Source organism: Antechinus flavipes, chromosome 1 (assembly GCF_016432865.1).
Source record: "Antechinus flavipes isolate AdamAnt ecotype Samford, QLD, Australia chromosome 1, AdamAnt_v2, whole genome shotgun sequence".
NCBI classification, from domain to species: domain Eukaryota; kingdom Metazoa; phylum Chordata; class Mammalia; order Dasyuromorphia; family Dasyuridae; genus Antechinus; species Antechinus flavipes.
The window spans coordinates 59,005,119-59,011,118 of NC_067398.1; positions in this window are offsets into that span (position 1 = coordinate 59,005,119).

The following is a 6,000-nucleotide window of genomic DNA, read 5'->3' on the forward strand; positions in this document are numbered from 1 at the left end:
TGTCCTTCTTTATAAAGTAAACTCCCAGAGGCGTTAAAGACTTACGGATGCTGGTTGGCCTAAGTAAATGCTTTTCATTCATTGAGTTCACTGAGAAAAATAGACTGAGGCACTGTGGAATGTGCTTTCCACCCATGATGGATTTAGCCTTTAAAAGAGGGAGTTGCAGCCATTCTCCAATTGTTAAATGGTCAAAGGATATGAACAGACAATTTTCAGATGATGAAATTGAAACTATTACCACTCAGATGAAAGAGTGTTCCAAATCACTATTGATCAGAGAAATGCAAATTAAGACAACTCTGAGATATCACTACACACCTGTCAGATTGGCTAAAATGACAGGAAAAAATAATGATGAATGTTGGAGGGGATGCGGGAAAACTGGGACACTAATGCATTGTTGGTGGAGTTGTGAACGAATCCAACCATTCTGGAGAGCAATCTGGAATTATGCCCAGAAAGTTATCAAATTGTGCATACCCTTTAATCCAGCAGTGCTACTACTGGGCTTATATCCCAAAGAGATTTTAAAGAAGGGAAAGGGACCTGTATGTGCCAAAATGTTTGTGGCAGCCCTGTTTGTAGTGGCTAGAAACTGGAAAATGAATGGATGCCCATCAATTGGAGAATGGCTGGGTAAATTGTGGTATATGAATGTTATGGAATATTATTGTTCTGTAAGAAATGACCAGCAGGATGAATAGAGAGGCTTGGAGAGACTTACATGAACTGATGCTAAGTGAAGTGAGCAGAACCAGGAGATCATTATATACCTCAACAACAATACTGTTTGAGCATGTATTCTGATGGAAGTGGATTTCTTCAACAAAGAGACCTAACTCAGTTTCAATTGATCAAGGATGGACAGAAGCAGCTACATCCAAAGAAAGAACACTGGGAAATGAATGTGAACTATTTGCATTTTTGTTTTTCTTCCCTGAATCCAATTCTCCCTGTGCAACAAGAGAACTGTTCGGTTCTGCAAACATATATTGTATCTAGGATATACTGCAACATATCCAATATATAAAGGACTGCTTGCCATCTAGGGGAGGGGGTGGAGGAAGGGAGGGGAAAAATCGAAACAGAAGCAAGTGCAAGGGATAATGTTGTAAAAAAAAAAAATTACCCTGGCATGGATTCTGTCAATATAAAGTTATTATAAAATAAAATAAAATATATAATAAAAAAAAGAGGGAGTTGCAACAACTTATTATATGATGATCAACTTTGATGGATTGGGCTCTTTTCAACAATGAGGTGATTCAGGCCATTCTTAAGAGACTTTTGATGGAGAGAGCCATCTGCATCCAGAAAGAGGTCTAAGGGAACTGAAAGTAGATCACAACATATTATTTTCACCTTTTTTATTGTTTGATTTTTTTCCTTTATCTTTTTTTTTCTTTTTTGATTTGATTTTTCTTGTGCAGCATGATAAATGTGGAAATATGTATAGAAGAATTGCACTTTTTTTTCCCTGAAGCAATTGGGGTTAAGTGACTTGCCCTGGGTCACATAGCTAGGAAGTATTAAGTGTCTGAGGCCACATTTGAACTCAGGTCCTCCTGACTTCAGGACTGGTGCTCTATCCACTGAGCCATCTAGCTGCCCCAAATTGCACATGTTTAACATATATTGGATTACTTGACATCTAGGGGAAGGGATGGAGGGAAACGGGAGAGAAAAAAAATTGGAACACAAGGTGTTGCAAGAGTGAATATTGAAAATTATGCATATATTTTGAACATTAAAAACAAACTTTTAAAAAAGAAAATAAGGAAAATACAAACAAACAAACAAATTAAAGCCAAAGCCAGTCCTGCTCTCAAGAAGCTCACAGTCTAAAGGTGATACAGCATGGGGAGGCAAACAACTACAGTCTATGAAAAGAGGATATTGGAGAGAATACTGAGTAGAGAATAGTAAAGGGAAGATATTATCACTGAGAAGCAGAAGGACGAATTTTAGCTAAAATATGAAAAAGGCTGGGATATGGAGATGATAAGAGACAGCCCTCCAGGCAGGAGGGACAGTCAGTGCTTGCAGAATTGGGAGATGGAAAATACTGTGCAAGGAAGAGTAAGAAGTTGGACCTTAGAAGCCCTTCACATCCTATGACCATCTCAGGTACCCAGGTGATAAGCAACAGACCTGGAATTTCAAATAAGCTCCTCTAGAGCCAAATCCTGCCCTGTTAATACCCAACTTAGATGTAAGTAGTGAAATCTATGGCTTCCAAAGGAAGGGCTCTTCAAAGCCTTGATCATCCTTTGACCTTGATGATTGATCAGAATATTCCTGGTCATACCTACTGTAAGAGCATATAGGAGGACAGGGTTAAGATGAAGGAAGATTGGAAAGTGGGGATAGATTGAAATTTACACTGTTATTTCTCCCCGACTCCTTTTCAACTTCTCCATTATTATCCAGGGTCCTATCTTCTTCCTAGTTATCCAGGTTATGTGTTTAAGGGATACAATGGATTGGATGTGAGAATTGGATGAGGATTGAGTTTCCACAGGTATGAAACTTAAATTGGAGAAATGCAGAGAAATGAAACATAGACCAGAAAATGAAATTGAAAGTTAAGAAATGGAATCTAAAGATTAGGCTGATGTGGAAACTTATGGACAGAAGCCATAAAATTAGAATAAGAGACATGTTATGAGATGTAATTTGGGGTGGGGACTCCAGTGAGGAAATGAGATACTCTGATAGGCTGTAACCTCTGTAGTACCCAGTCGATTGGGAATGAGGGGAAGGACTTAATGTTTTGGGGATAGGGTATAAAATGACATGTCTATTAATTCCAAGTGTGCCTACTCTTGCAAGAACATAAAAGAAAAAATTTTCCTGGAATCATTAGCAATTCTTGCTAAGGCATTTTTTTTTGTTTTTTTTCTTTACAGAGGACACTGAGGCTAGAGTCTGGAAGACCTGAGTTTCAAACTAGCCTCAAAAACTATCTAGATGATCTGGCCAGGTCACTTAATCTCTCTCTGCCTCAGTTTCCTCAACTATAAATGAGGATAGTAATAGTACCTACTTCCCAGGATTGGTGCAGAAGTCAAATAAGATAAGATTTGTAAAGTGCTTGGTACACAATAAGAGCTTATTAAAGGCTTTTTCTCCCCCATATTATTCTCAATTTTTCATTCTCATTTGGCTCACATATCCCCATTAACAGATGTTAGTGTATGTATAAGTAGTTGTTTGCAGGTTGTGTTCCCTATTAGCCTGTGAGATCCTTGCAAGTCCTTACAAATCTTTCCTACCTTCAACCTGAAATACAGGTTAATATCAAAGTAGCAGAAAAAGTAATGGATGCAAGGAGGTTGCAATCCAGGGCCACCACGAAGCACCAAAGTGCCAGTACGCCCAAGAGGGGCAGAGGGAGGCAGAATTAAATGCATTTCATCAGGAAGGGAGTCTCAAGGGAGGCCCGAACTTCACAAGAAATGTTAATAAGTAGTTTTGTAGAAGAATCTATAATTTATCATACTCTTTGATCCAGCAGTGTCTCTACTGGACCTGTTTCTCAAAGAGATCATAAAAAAGGGAAAAGAACCCAATGTTTATAGCAGCCCTTTTTGTAGTGGCAAGGAACTAGAAATTGAGTGGATGCCCATCAGCTGGAGGATGCTGAATAAGGTATATGAATGTTACGGAATATTATTATTCTGTAAGAAATGATCAGCAGGATGATTTCAGAGAATCCTGGACAAACTTACAAGAACTAATGCTAAGTAAAGTGAGCAGAACCTAGAGAACATCCCTACACAGTAACAAGATTAATGATCAACTGTGATGAATATGGTTCTTTTTAACAATGAGATGATTTAGGGCAATTCCAATAGACTTGTGATGGAACGAGACATCTACCTCCAGAGAGAGAACTATGGGGACTGTATTTTCACTTTTTGTTGTTGTTTGCTTGCTTGGTTTTTTTTTTTTTCTTTCTCATTTTTTCTGATTTGATCTGATTTTTTATCTGATTTTTCTTGTGCAGTATGATAAATATGGGAATATGTTTCGAAGACTGCTTACCCTCAGCAGGAGGCCTTTCTTAGTTTCTCTTGGTTTTAATTAATAGGCATTTATTGAATGATTACTGTGTGACAAGCTCTGGGCTAAACTCTAGGGATATGATAGAAGTCACAAGTAGCACACCTATCTTCAAGGATCTCTCCTTCTAATGGAGGAGACAGTAAATGACTAGGTAGATATGAGATACATACAGAATGGACATAAGGCAGTCAAAGAGAGGAAGGCACTAAAAGCTGAAAGGACACAGCAAGGGAAGATCTGACCCTTGGCTTAAAGAAGTCTACGGCCTAGTGGGAAGAGGGGAGGGATTCCGGGGCTAGCCATGCAAAGCCTGGGCCCAAAAGGTGGAATGTTGTTTTCAAGGAGCAGCAAGTAGGTGAGTGTGTATAGGCTGATCCTAGAGTATGCAGAGGTGAGGGAAGTGCAAGTGGATTGGAAAGATATAAAGGAATCAGGTCACCCAGAATTTTAAATGCCAAATATTTAATCCTGGTGGGAGTAAGAAGCCAATGGAGCTCACTGAGCAATCAGTAATCATTAAACATTTGTCAAGCACCTATTAAGTTCCTGTCCCTATGCTAAGCATTGGGGATATAATTACTAAAAAAGAAAGACAGTTCCTGTCCTCAAAAACTTCCAATCTACTGGAGAAGGAAATGGCAAACCACCCCAATATCTTTGCCAGGAAAACCCCATGGCCAGTATGCTGTGGTCCATGGAGTCACTATAAAGAGTTCACTCTCCATAAGTCTTATATGTCTCTAGTTATTTACATGTTGTCTCCCTCATTAGAATAGAAACTCCTTGAGGGTAGGGACTGCTTCCAGGGCTAACATATTCCCTGCCATGTTTTGAGCATGGAATAAATGCTTATTATGGGTAGCTAGGTATTGTGGATGGAGTACTAGTCCTGAAGTTAGGAGTTCATGAGTTCAAATCCTACTAGAGATATTTACTAGCTGTGTGATTCTGGGCAAATCATTTAATCCGAATTAGCTCAAAACTTCTCAGTCCTGTTAGAATAATTATAACTAGTTAAGTTATAAGTTAAGTGACTTGCCCAGGGTCACACAGCTAGGAGGTTTTAAATGTCTGAGGTCAAATTCGAACTCAGGTCCTCCTGACTTCAGGGCTGGTACTCTATCCACTACACCAACTAGCTGCCCAATAACTAGCATTTTTATAGCACTTTAAAATTGGCAAAGCATTTTATATGTGTATCTCATTTGATCTTCATGACTACTCCTTGAAGTAAATACTATTATCTTCCCATTTTATACATGAGGAAATTAGGATAGTGCAGCTAATAAATGTCTGAGGCAGGATTTGAACTCAGATCAGTTTTATTCCCTAATTTGCCTCAATGCCTGGTGATAGCTGACTATTGGAAGGAATACTTGTTAGAGAATTCTTCATTTTAAAGTTTCTAAAATACTCCCAGAGAGTAATTCCACCCACCTTGAAGTGGTGGACTGGAATTCAGCAAGTCTAGAGGCAAGATTCCAATGATCCTAAGAAGATAAAAAGATAGTATACAAAGCAAAAGGACTATCAGGGGAAGGCAGGCACATTTTTAATAAGGACAAGATGGTTGATGATTTGAGATTGGAATGTTAACCTGGATTTCTGGAATTGCAGGAAATCTCGTTCCAGTGGAGATGTTTTCTCTGTAAACTCATCAGAGTATCTTAATGAAATTGAATAAGCAGTGGAAGTCTCCTAGAGAAAATAAGGCTATTCCTGTCCTTACTAACTCGAGAGGGTCTGCCTGTATTTATGTGGCCTTGTAGCTCTATTTCTTTGATTTCTAAAGTTGGTTTTTTTTTTTTTTTTCTGAGAAATGTTTCCCTCAAATACATAGTCTGCTACCTCCATATACCTGAATTCATAAACTTATCAGAACAGAAAATATTTGCTGGGAACAAACATTCAACTCAATTAAATAAACTT